The following is a 14,240-nucleotide window of genomic DNA, read 5'->3' as shown; positions in this document are numbered from 1 at the left end:
ATGGGACAGGATGGGCTTGATTAGTCACTGTGGTGGGCAGGGTTAGATAAGTTATCAGTTTTATGATATTTTACAGACTAGAGTATAAAACCTCAAATGTCCATGGGCTTCAGTCAGGCCACCAGGTAGGGTTGTGCACTGCACAACTCTATTTTTTTTTTCTTTCAAATACTGTCTTTGCTGCAGACACGACTCTAGATGTTATGTGCACAGTGCCCCCTGGAGTTATAAAAGGCAAAATCTATTCTGTCATACTTAGAAGTCAGGCAGGTAACACAAATCAGTGAAGCATAGGGCCCATTTAAGAGATTCCAACTAATTAAAAACTAATGTTCAGCACACTGTGGAGTTGTAATAAAATGAATCTGCAGACTATGTTTAGTTTGGAGCTCCAGTTTGGGATCTCTCCTATAAAATATAGAGGCAGTCAATATTTTTTTTTTTTTTTTTTTTTTTTTTTTTTTTTTTTTGAGACAGAGTCTCACTCTGTTGCCCGGGCTAGAGTGCCGTGGCATCAGGCTAGCTCACAGCAACCTCAAACTCCTGGGCTCAAGCAATCCTACTGCCTCAGCCTCCCGAGTAGTTGGGACTACAGGCATGCACCACCATGCCCGGCTAATTTTTTCTATATATATATTTTAGTTGGCCAGATAATTTCTTTCTATTTTTAGTAGAGACGGGGTCTCGCCCTTGCTCAGGCTGGTCTCGAACTCCTGACCTCCTGACCTCGAGCGATCCACCCGCCTCGGCCTCCCAGAGTGCTAGGATTACAGGCGTGAGCCACCACGCCCGGCCAAGGCAGTCAATATTTTTGAGCAGGGTAATGATGCAAAGAGGTATGTAAAATATATTACTATAGAGAAAAGAGACTAAAAAAATTAGACAAGTCAGAAAAATACTTCAATAATCCAGGGTTGAAGAAACAGGGGACTGGCCCAAGGTTACAGGAACAGACATAGAAAGGAAAAAATTAATAGGACTTAGTCATGGGATTCAGATTTGATTCAGAATCAAATCAATTCAGAGTTGATTTCCCATAAGGAAAAGAGAAAGAGACCAGAGTGATGCAAGGTTTTGAACGTGGGTCCTTAGAAAAATATCTGAAATAAAAATATTTACTTTGGAAACACCAAATTCAGACCTTTTTTTAAAAAAGATCATTTTAGACTACTATAGTAAAAATCATGTTTTGAAAGATTGTATTATGCTATGATATTGCTCATAATAAAAAGTGGAAAAAAGATAAGAAAAATTTGGAACTGTGCAAAAATGTTAAGAGCAATTATCTATGAGAGCAATATGATTACAAGTTATAATAATTTTCTTCTTTATACTTGTACTGAGTTTCCAAAATTTATACAATGTGTTATATTTATAAACAGAAAAAATACTTTTAAAGATCCCAGAGACTTGCCTTTTACATAATCCATAAATTCAATCTGCATTATTTTGTTTTTGTGGCAACCATTTGCAGTAGTAAGTGCTAATAGGCTTGCCTTTTTGGTGTTGGAAAAATTGGGCTTTTTCTAGGGTGCTAGATAAAAGTCTTTGTAATCTCAAGGAGATAAAGATTTAATGTTTTCCAGTCATATAGGTTGGTTATGGCATTATATTCTGATTCAAAAACTAATTTCAATTGTGTTAATGATTTTTAGAAAAGACATAGTTTTTTGGTTTGTTTGTTTGTTTATTTTAGAGTTAGCTATTAGCCCTGCCCAAGTTGTGTTCATTCATCCCTTAAAGTCTATCTGAAGTTTTGCCAAGAACAGAAAGATTCAAAGCAAAAAGGAATAATAGTAGTATCAACAATAAAAATAGCCTGTTTATAGGACTTTAAAGTTAAAAAAAAATGGCTTCACATATATTTAATGCAAGACTCACTTGACCTTTAAGAAAAAAAACCAGGATGTAATAACTATAGCAGGTATATTACTTTCAGCTATATTTTGTGGAGGAGACATTGATACTCACAAAGGTAAAGCCTCTTTCTCAGGATCACAGAGTTATCAAAGTTTAACCCAGAATTCAAAGCAAAGTCTTCCAAGTACTGTAATTTTTCTAACAGATTATGAATTGAAAACCATGCAAATTGTGCTTTGCCCACTGGACTAGACCTTCTCACTATGCTGACAGCTGGGCCTGTTCATCTGACCCCCACCTTTGTGCAGCCCCAGGAGCTGGTCAAGCTCCAGGCTCTTGCTGTGGTCCAGCCTGCTCCAACACCCAGCACAACCCAAAATACAACTAAGGAGAACAGAAAGTTGCTAAAAACTCTACTTGTTTGAAGGCATATTTGGTATTTTAAACTTTGCACAATGGTTTGTACTTAAGTCCTTCCTCAAAAGACTACAAGAGTGAAGGTCTGAGATAAATAATGGACATGACTGAAAATTTTGTAAGTTTGCCCATAAGTTCACCTCTACTAGCAGAATAATTTTTTACTTATCACGAATGATTAAACTCTTGGATAACCAGAAGCAGAACTTCAAGAATCAGCTTCAGTTCCACATGGTTTTATCCTCAAAATTAGTTTTCCCTTCATACTTTTTTTATATCATCCCATTTGGCAGTTGCGCGCACTTGCCACAGAAGTCCTCATTGTTCTGTGATCGGGGGATTCATTTGTCAGCACTGATCATGATTCTTATAATACTTTGAACACAATTTTTCTTTGATGCATTCTCACATTGTGCTTCACACCTGGCTTGGGTTTTTTGTATGTGTCATTTTTTTTCTGCCAACATTATTAACTGCTCACACATACTGTTTGGGTATTTATGCTTTTATGCTAACACCCATACTTCTTTGTTCTGTAAACTCTTGTCGCTGGATAATTTGGATACACTAACAAATAGCTCATTTATCACCTCACTACTCACTTTAAAAGCAACATTGCTTTCCATAAAGTTTATACTGTCAATAAATATTTATCAAATGAATGATTAAATAGGTATCAGCTAAGAAAAGAGGTATTGTAGCCAACTTTGGGATGTCACAAAAAGTAGTAGATTTAATTTTTAAAATATTTTTTGATGAGAAATATAAATGCTTTAAGTCTAGTTGTAATTTAGAATTTGAAATATTTTAAGGTGTGAAGCCTAATAAATTTGAAGAACAAGATTTTTGTAAAAATGACCCTACATGGCAACTTCTCAGAGAAGAAGTCCATCCTCCTGCACAAAGCTAATCTTGGATAATTTATTATAGAGAAATAAGTAATACAAGAGAAACTTATTTCTTTACAACAAATTACCCAGGACTTAGCAGCTTAAAGCAATAAACATTTATTATCTCACACAGTTTTAGATAGTGGGGAATCTGGCAACACCTTAGCTGAGTTGTTCCGGGTCAGGGTCTCTCACGAGGGTTACAGCCAAACTGTCAGCCAGGGCTGCCATCACCCGCAGGCTGAGCTGAGCTGAGGGATCCACTTCCAAGCTTGCTCAGGTTGGTCATTAGCAGGAAGCCTCAGTTCCTCACCACGTGTGCTTCTCGGGGCTGCTTCTGACATGGCAGCTGGCTTCCCCCAGAATAAATGATCAGAGAGAGAAAGAGACAGAGAGAGAGGGAATGCCACCAAGACAGAAACCACTGGATGGTGTACAATCTCATCTCAGAAAGCCACAGTATCTTTTATAACCTAATCTCAGAAACAATGTAACATCATTTCTGCCATATTCAGTCAGTCCCTCAGACCATCCCTGGTACAATGTGGGAGGCGACAACACGAGTGTGTGAACACGAGGAGGAAGGATCATTGGGGGCTGGCTACAAACTTCGCTTGTATTCTTTATGGTCTTCTCCCACCCTCTTGCTCTTACAGCTTCCTCTTGACTAGCTCTAACCCCTTCTTGGTTCTGGATACTCTGAAACTATACCCTGAAGCTTCACTCTGTACCATCTTGGGAAAAAAGAAAAAACAAACCCCTTTCTATACTACTACAGGTTCAGCTCTAGATAACACCCCATCTCCCAGGTTGCATCTCCTGAAATAGAAGTCCTCACATACCTCAACTTCCGCCTTTCCCATTTATTCGTTGGTCCTTAGCAATTTGATCTGCATCCCAACGTCTCCTTTGGAACTGTGATCCCCAGGTCACTGGGATATTGTAAAGTCTTCTTGGTTGAAAATTCTAGTATTTTTCAGTCCTTGCTTAATCTCCGTAAAATTTGTTTTCTCTTTTCCCTTGGCTGCGGTGACATCATTCTTCCTGGCTTTTATCCACTGTTGATCTTCTTCCTTTCTCTCTTTATAAATATTGATATTTTTTTCACATTCAATCCTTCTCTCTTTTTTCTTATTCTAAACACTCTTCCTTTGTAAATTTTTCTATACCAGTGCCTTTAGCTACCATTGCATGCTGATGACTGCCAAATTCAAATTCCTAGATTAGTTCACTTTCTGGAGTTCCACGCTTTTATAGCCAACTCCTTGCTTAAGAGTATGAAAGTTCCACGGGTTTCCCAACTGATAGACGTGTTGGCTTCATTTGAGGCGATCGATTACTTCTGGGAACTTCTGATTGGGAGTAGAAACCTTTTTTTGTTTGTTTGTTTTTTTGAGACAGTGTCTCACTCTGTTGTTGGAGCGAGTGCCCTTTCGTCAGCCTAGCTCATTGCAACCTCAAACTCCTGGGCTCCAGTGATCCTCCTGCCTCAGCCTCCCGAGTAGCTGGGACTACAGGCACGCACCACCATGCCTGGATAATTTTTTATATTTTTAGTTGCCCGGCTAATTTCTTTCTATTTTTAGTAGAGACAGAGGCTTGCTCTTGCTCTGGCTGGTCTCGAACTCCTGAGCTCAAGTGATCCTCCCGCCTCGGCCTCCCAGAGTGCTAGGATTCCAGGTGTGAGCCACCGTGCCCAGCCTAGAAATCTTTTTTAATAAAGAGAAACTTAACTCCAAAAAGAGTTGCATCTGTTTGGTACAATCCCTAAGGCAAAGGCGTGATGGAATGTGGAAACAGCAAAAGGTTTTGCACCTTTTTCAGAAGAAGCCACTAATACAGCCACAAAGCCATTGTTTATACTTTTTAGCTCTACATAAAAAGAGCAAAAGGCTCACACTCTTTATCAGTTTGTGCAGAAAATATAAAAATGACAGCTGCACCCAACTTCATAATCAACTCCTATCTGCCAGTACCTCCTTCAGGTACCTCATGGTCCCTGTCCCAAGGCTTAGAACCTTAACCACATCTATTCTCCTACACAAATTGCTTAACTAAGACCAACTTCTCCCTGGAATGCTGAAGATTTCAGACCTAAATCTCTCCTGAACCACTGTTATGAAACCAAGTTCTGAGAGCCATGTCCCATAGGGTGTCCCTAGCATAAACACTGGGTCTATATCCTGCGGCTGTTACTGCAGCTACTCCTGATGTCCCACATTCTCTGACATAAATGTGCTGTGAGCAAGAGTTCATAATGCAATATAATGGGCCGGGTGCAGGGGCTCACGCCTGGAATCCTAGCACCCTGGGAGGCCGAGGCAGGAGGATCGCTCAAGGTCAGGAGTTCGAGACCAGCCTGAGCATGAGCAAGACCCTGTCTCTACTAAAAAATAGAAAGAAATTAACCGGACAACTAAAAATATATAGAAAAAATTAGCCGGGCATGGTGGTGCATGCCTGTAGTCCCAGCTACTCGGGAGGCTGAGGCAGTAGGATTGCTTGAGTCCAAGAGTTTGAGGTTGCTGTGAGCTAGCCTGATGCCACGGCACTCTAGCCCGGGCAATAGAGTGAGACTCTGTCTCAAAAAAAAAAATAATAATAATGCAATATAATGCAATAACTATACACATTATGATATTTTAATAATTGTGGAATAACATCATAATGCCCAGTCACAAGCTACATGCAGCAGTCTCCTAGTCATATTAATATATATACAAGATTAGAAACTTTGGCACTTCCAAGTTGATATGTGCCCTTCCTCAAGAGTGAAGCCTGATGTCAGGTGGGTGGATGTTTCCTCTTATTCAAGCTAAGACCCTTATTTTCACCAGTGTAATCACTGGCATTGAGGCTGAGCCCTCAGAACTTCTCTGCATGTTTGAATCTCTAAGGTATCCACTCTAAGACTGATGAAATCATCTCCGTACTCCAAGCACATCTACTTGAGGAGTCTGCCCAGAAACCAGTCAATAGTGCCGCAGTGCTAAGGTTTAAAACTGATCATGGATCACAAGAAGAAACTCATGTTTTATCCAAAGAAAAATATGTAAACATTAAAAATCTTCAGTGGTGTGAGAAAAACAAATTTCAAATTAAAATTGATTTTTAAATAGAAAAATCAAAACATATGCACTGAGAAAATGCCATGTTTAATAAACTTAATGCTACTCCTAGATTATTTAGGAAGCTTTAGAAAGACAGAGAAGAAGAAAGGAAACAAGGCAAGAGTGAAAGAAGGAAGGGAGGGAGAATAAACATAATACATAAAGGGAGCCTTCTTCTCTGGAAATCAACAAGAAAGGTATGAGGCTTGATCCTAGATACCCTGAAACTATCTTTTCAAGTTGGCCAATATTCTCTCATCTCATAGTGTTATTTTTTATTTATTATTGAAATTGCATAAATTTATGGCTGGTGTTGTTTTAGATTGATGTGTTTGTAGTTTTGTTATTAAAATCTGTTGAGAATGCTTTATAGACCCTTTCATAATTAAGACATAATTCTGATCCTTTACTATGTAAATTATTTGTCACTGCATGTAATCTTGACATTCGAATGATCAAACTGGAAAGAAGACACAAAAAATTTCAAGCAGTATCTTTGGTACCAGGACAAACCAGGAGCATTCTGATCCTGATAGTGGTTCAAAGACTGGATGTGCTGCCTTCCACGGCATACCAGACACCCACAGTAAGAAGATAAACTACGAGACGTGACCTTCAAGTCCAACATCGCTAAATTATAAAGCAGAATTTCAGCAGCAGAGCAGATTACAACCTCAATCACTCCAGTAAGTCACTCTTAGTATCACACACACTTATTATAGAATGTAGGTAATGCTAAGGAGATTTTGGTGGGTTTTTTTTTCAAAAGTTTATTCTTACGAGCTAAGTTTATGACATCATGGCACTGGCATGAATCACAAGATTAAAAAAGCCTTCCAAGATTCTGCAAACTTGGTATCTCTGTCTCCTTGACATTCTCCTGTGACATTCCAGACAGGCTGTTGCGAATGAGGTGGAGATGGACAGGGCAGCCTAAAGAAAATTATAAATATTTGTAAAATCTGCTGAGGGGATTTGGAGAAGGAGATGGCCCAGAACAATTAAAAAGACCGCCAAACTCTGTTGGAGGTTCACCTGAGCTTGGAGGGCATGGGTTTATTGTGCCTATTGCAGACCAGACACTTTAAGTTCGTTTTCACATTTAATCCTCATGACATCCAAATATGTAAATATAAGTCTCCTGATTATATACAATTTAAATCACTAATACAAGCTGCCATGGCTAGTTAGGGTTTTGTGGTTGCAAACAACAGAAAAATCACTTTTATCACAAGATGAAAGGAATTTCATTGGAAGAATATGGAAACAAAAGGGACAAAAGGGAAGCCAATGAACCAATATGTAAAGAACAAAACCAAAGCATTTTCACAGGTCTCAGTAGCAGAAATGGATAGACTGATTCTTTGGGACATAGCTGCCTGCATAAATCACTTAGTATCTTTGGATCACTCCACTCGAGTTCAATCCCAGAGAGCAAGAGAGAGAACCTGTCTTAGCCAGAGTCACATTCGTAGGGGGGCTGCCTCTAAGACTGGAATACAGCCTTGGACAGGTACTTCACCAACGGAGAATCGAGATGTTACCAAAAAAGAGGGGGTTGGATGGTAGTGAGCAAAAATTAGCAGAAGTCCACTGCAGTTAAAGTAGCAGAGTCTATACATGGCAGATGTAAAACCTAATGGTTTATGATCTTTACCAAGGTAGATTGTCATTTGGAAAATTACATCACGAGAGAAACAGAAGAGTAAGAATGTGAGGGAGTTAGTGCTGGAAATAGTGATGGATCAGGGACCTCTGAGCTAGGGAGGGAATGAGGCCAGAGGGGGCCTCGGAAACCAGAACTGGAGGAACAGGTGGGAAGACATGTGAGGTGAGGAAATTTCTGAGAAGATGCCAGAAATTCTATGATGTAAACCAAGTGAGAGGCGTGCCACGAGAAATTAATGTATGTCATGAAGGGTCATCAAAGAGCAAATAAAGTTCCAATTGTGTTGTATCAGAAAGATATAGTCAGAAGCACACTAATTATTATATTTGCTTTATTGAAAACTTCAGCAGGAGGGAGACAGGGAATCACCGTAGCCATCTTAAAAAAATAAAAACTACTCAAGACATACATAGCTTTTGGTTGAACAGAGAAAAAATAAAAATCATATTGATTATGGCACTTATAAACTCAGTGAAAAATGTCTGAAGAATATTTTATGAACTAACATTATTTTTCTACCCACCCTTTCTCCCAAGAGAACTGTACTTTGACTACAGGTAATGCTCTCAAACAAGAGCACTAACACAAGCATAGAGCAAAAGGTAACATCTTAGGTGCCTAAAGATAGTCCGACTGGTGAAAGAAATCGAAAACAGGTGTTTTCATTTGCTTTGTATTAACAGAAAGAAAAATATGTCAGAGAAAATCTGCCATTTATGAAAAGAGCAGAGCATAGTTAAAATGAATCTTCCTAGTTATAGGGGAGAACAGTATCTCCATCCTTTGTTTCCATCTGCAGTAACTTCAGCTAGACCAGGGGTTTTCAATCCTAGGTGCACATTAGTTCCCTGGGTGGCCTCAACCTATGGGAAGGGCTGAGAATCACGGTGTCTCTCCCCACCGCTCATTCATTCCTCCCCAGGGAAATAGGGTGACTAATCAGACACATGAATTGGGGAGAATAGACCCAGCTCAGCCCTTCCTCCACTCTTTCTAGACCTGTGTCTTGCAGAGAGTGGGTCTGCTCTCTGCTCACGGACCTGCCACTGCTTGGAAGCCTATGTTGTTCAGCAGTGACCACATCTGGAATAAGTTTGGGGAAAGTTTGAGCATGGCCACTTGGCCATATCTTCTAGTCAGCTTTATTAAGCTGATATTTTGATCTTCACTTATCTGACTCCTGTATTTCTTTCAATTGATTCTAAATTCAAAAGATACTATTTAATAGCCCGCACACGGAAAGTGTTTTCAGCTGGTCTGAACTCTTACCAGAGACCCAGAGTCCCTGGGAATATGACCTTAGATTTACCTTCTTGCCACTCTGCAACCCAGAACGTACTGCAGTAAGATAAATGTGGAATGTTAGCAGGTCAGACTGTACCTGGGTTACAGAAGCATTCATTGTGAACCCCTGATGGATGAGTTGCAGCTGCACTGAGAGGCACGTGACTTGGCAGTTACTGCTAGAGACTGTGCAACAAGCATAGGCTACACATAGGCAGGAGATGGAAAGGGCGGCTGCCCTGACATGACTTTTTCTGCACCGGGTTCAACCTCGTCTCTTGCAACTGAGCATGCCGTGCCTGCGTGGTGGAGGAGTGTGGAAGCTGCACCTAACGTGTTGCCAGACATCAGAAGGCTTCTGCTGTTTAGCCATGTGCATTGTTTACTACATATATTTTAAAGCTAAGTAAACTGGTGTGGGGAACATATTGTGATGTATGTCTTTTTTTTTTTTTTAATCAATTTTGAACCTAGAACCAACTGATAGTGAGTAACACACGTAACAAGTAGTACACTAAATTCCAACACCTGGGACCTGCTCGTCAATAATTGGATTATTAAAGTTCTTTGTTAAATCATTTGTTGCAGTCAATTCTGTAGGTTAGCTCACCTATCACACATTCCAACCCTTAGTTGCTTTGGAAATGATCCCATTTTCTTTTCCTTTTCCTTCCACATCAGGAAATCACCCTTCTTTCTAACTTGTCTCTCCAAGAGTGCCAGAACATCCGAGGTGAGTGGGGAGAGGTAACCAGATACTACGAGGTTGGCTGCAGGGTCTCCTGCAAAAGAGGTGTCAGAAGAGTGGAGGGAGCTGGGTGTGGTGGCTCACGCCTGTAATCCCAGCACTCTGGGAGGCTGAGGCAGGAGAATTACTTGAGGTCAGGAGTTTGAGACCAGCCTGAGCAAGAGCGAGATCCCGTCTCTACTAAAAATAGAAAAATTAGCAGGCCGTGGTGGTACGCACCTGTAGTCCCAGCTACTCCGGAGGCTGAGGCAAGAGGATGACTTGAGCCCAGAAATTTGAGGTTGCTGTGAGCTAGGCTGACGCCACGGCACTGTAGCCAGGGCAACAGAGTGAGACTCTGTGTCAAAAAAAAAAAAAAGAGTGGAGGGCAAGAAGCTCTTGCTTGAAATCATGTTGTGCCAAGTTGGAGGGGAACAAATCCTTGGTATGAGGCTGCCACTAGGATAATTCTTAAATTGCAAGGCTTGGAGGGTCAGTGCCTCTGATTGTTGGGATTAAGTGGACAATTCATTGGTGCTATCTGGAGAGGACATCTGCAGAACAGGCTTCAATAAGATGGAAACAGATTTAGATTGAGTCACAGCTACAGTGCCGTCTGGCAGTGGTGAAGCAGGAGTTGGTGGTGCATGACGACACGCATGGGAATCATTGGGATCCATGGCTGGGGATAAATGTGGTAAGAGGTAGAAATCTTGGGAAAGGCTGGGGTCAAATAACATGGTGGTGTTCAGAGAGAAAGTGGCCTCTGGTCAGAAAACAGGATCTGCTCCCTGAGTGTGACATGGTGGGAGAGGGGGAAAAGCAAGCAGCTGGGGAAGGGAATGGTTCCCTGGGAACTTGGAATCCAAGGGAGGAACAGGCTCTGGTGGCAGAGAGTCACCCAGTGGTGAGGATCACAGGAAGTCAGGTAAGGGGGTCATCAGGTCAGGTGAGAGAGTGGAGGATGGAGATGGAGAAGGCTTAGGCAGAGGGGCTGGCGTTAGGTCTCCTGGAGGACTCGCTGAGAGCACGGAGCACAGAGTGAGCAATGACTGTCACGGAATCTGTAAAAGTGAAAAGGGAAACAGAGGGAGCAGCATCTTCCAGGGACTCCTGGGCAGCTGTGGCTTGGCTTCAGCAGTGTTCTATGGCACACCTCGCAGAGGGGGTCCGGACATGACAGCTGACAGATGTGGATGGTATCATGACGCTGGCCCAGAGGGCTGCAAAAGACAGAAGCTACAAAACTGCAGCCAGGACCAGAACAAGGAAAGGGGAGCCTGCTAGCCTAGCTGGGGTGGGGCCGCCTCACCTTGCCCACATCCATGACTTCACAATATACTCTCTAGCCTCTCCCCAGGGCCCTCACTCACATCTCCCTTCCCATGGCTACCCCCTCCCATGACGACAGCAGGGTGCACTGAATCCCCGAAATGCATAGAACATGCTTTAAAAAGGGGACCAGGAAAGAAGAGGAAAGATTCATCACCTTTTCATAGCAGAAAGCAGCTTCCTTCCCTCCTCTGCCTCTCTCTGGCAAATTCTCCAACCCAGGTTATACGTAAGGAAGGCAGAAGCACAGGGATCACACAGGAGTCCCTTTATGGGAGACCCATGGGATATTAAACTCCGATAGCCCCCAAAATCAGCAGAGAGCTCAAGCTCAACAATAATATTAACAAGGTTCACATGTATATATAGTTTCATTTATAAACTACTTTCACATTAATTATCCCAAGTGATGCTCAAAACCACCGTGTGAAGCACAGACATCAGTGCTTACCTCAAAGGAATCTGAGCACCCTGGAAGTCAGAGTACTTACACAAAGACAAGACACAGAAGTTCTGACTCCAAATAAACCAGGAGTCCTTCCTTGACATCTCACATGGCCACCCATTGCCCAGGTCCATCGCTCCTCATGCCCACAGATGGGCAGAGCGGGGACTCCGACAAATGTCTCAGGTCTGATTGCGTTCCCGTGAGCACCTCCTTTGAGGGCTCTGTTTTCCCAGAGTGACGGTATCTAGCAACTGACGTCCTCAGAGATCATGGACCTGGAATCTCGTGGGAGGAGCAGGAAGGCTCCCCCTTGTAGAGCTCAGGTCCTGTAGGCAGGCCGTGCCTCTCAGTGTCCCACCTTTCCTTCTCCCCTGGGCTCCGCCCTGACGCTGAGAACAAAGAGAAAAGAATGAGAGGCTGAAACTTGTTCTCTCACTCCTCTAAGAAGCTCAGACATTCATTGTCCAAGAATAATGTGACTCTCCATTTTAATTAATAGAAATGTGTTCCTTTTATCAATTTTTAAAAATGATAAACTATTTTCAATTTTTCCTTCTCTGAAAAACTCAAAGGAGGATTTTGCCTGCGAAATCCCCATTTGATGTTCTCAGAAGTCCTCTGCTCAAGGAGGTCACAGAATCAGAAGCCGACAGTCACATCTGTTCCCTCAGAGGACCCTGTATCCTCGGGACAGAGCTTGGAGGCTCTTGACATTGCTCTCCTGAACAGCCCAACATGAAGGAAGGCTTGGTTGAGTGACACCTGGCAGGGAAAAGTGATGATCAAGCGTCAGGAGAGACTGTTCTCCTTCAGGGAGCCCACACTTTCTAAATATGCCGATCCAGGATCATAAAATCACTGTGTTTGGGGTTTTATCCTGGAACTCTCCACCACACCCAGATAGGCAGCCTGTGAACCTGAGGTGGAAACCTTAGTCCTCCCAAGCCCCTACCCCTGCTGTAACCGACTCCATAAGCAAGAAAATGTTTTCTCAATGTCTTTTGTTCCCTCATATTTCAAATGAGTTTTCACTGTTCACATTATGGCTGGGGCTGGCAGCTTGAAGTGACCTTGGCAGTGACTTTTATCTCAACCCTGGTAGCTTAGGGGCTACAGTCTCAAAACAGGCAGAAAATAGAGAGCTCTTGGTAAGATTTGCTGACCAGAACTTTGTAACTTTCTGTTGCATTGAGACATTCTCTTTTGAGTTTATTTCCCCAGAAACAGTGGAACCTCCTTGCAGCCATGAGATAACTACAAAGCCTCACACCACCTATTTGTCCGGAGAAGACAAGATAAACGAGACTCCACCACAGACTGTGCCCAAAGACCCACTGAGCCTGCGCACAAGGCTGAAAGAACGACCATTATTAACCCCTAGCTCATTATAATACTAAAATCCGCACTGGGAGGGACTTATCTGCCATTTTTTGATCATGGAACACATGTACTAGCATGATTTCTCACTGAGCTTGCGTGTCCTACACCCTACCCCAAACATGTAATGATGCTCACTCTCCTCATGCATTAATCATTTCACCTCCAGAAAAAACCCCTGACCCTGTTGGTCGGGGAGGTGGATTGGAGGCAGTTCATATCTTCCTCCTCCCAGTGGACATGTCCACTGAAATAAATTCCTTCTTCCTTGACAATCCTCGTTGTCTTAGTAATTGGCTTTCTGTGTGGCAAGAAACATTGAGTCCCCTTTGTGGGTTTGTTAACAATTTAGGGGCTCATCCAGGATCCGTTGCTTGTGGTTTGGTGGCTGTGGAACAGGGAAAGACTTTAAAACCTCTCTAGCAGCTGCCTGGTTGAGTTTCTGCCAGAGGGTAGTTTTGGTTTCTTCCACCGACTTCACTGTCACCAACCCCAAACACATCCCTGATAGCCAGGGAAGAATGGACCTGTGACCTTTGGATTTTGGCATTTGCGTCTGGACAGGTGAGTGCTGTTTAAAGGTACCATGCAGCGGAGATTCTCCACTTGGGAAGATTCTCTGGAATTCCCATTTGGATTGGGAGCCTCAGCTATTTGGAAGAGTAGGACCTAAAACTCCTCTCTCCATTTGGGGAATTTCTCTGGAGTTTCCGTTTGGGCTAGAGGCCTCAATCATTTGGGAGTTTTAGGGAAAATCCCCTTTGGGTTGGAAGCCTCAACCATTCATTTGGAAGAGCAGGACTGTTTGTATTTGGCACTCTTTTCTTTTCTCTTTTCTTTTCTTTTCTTTTAACTTTTAATAGAGGCAGGGTCTCACTCTTACTCAGGCTGGTCTTGAACTCCTAAGCTCAAGGGATCCTCCCACCTCGGCTTCCCAAAGTGCTAGGATTATAGGCATGAGCCACCATGCCCAGACTTATTTGGCATTCCTTAGGCTTATTTGTTGGAACTGCAGTCCTTTTGCTGTGTGTGTGACTATAGGAAATAAGAATTCAATTCCTAAATGTAGCCCTTTATGTTATATTCTTCAAAACTGGTCTGAATACAGTTATGAGCCTATAAAAAA

This window comes from Eulemur rufifrons, chromosome 16 (genome assembly GCF_041146395.1).
Source record: "Eulemur rufifrons isolate Redbay chromosome 16, OSU_ERuf_1, whole genome shotgun sequence".
Lineage (NCBI taxonomy): Eukaryota > Metazoa > Chordata > Mammalia > Primates > Lemuridae > Eulemur > Eulemur rufifrons.
Note: the sequence above shows the minus strand (reverse complement) of the source record.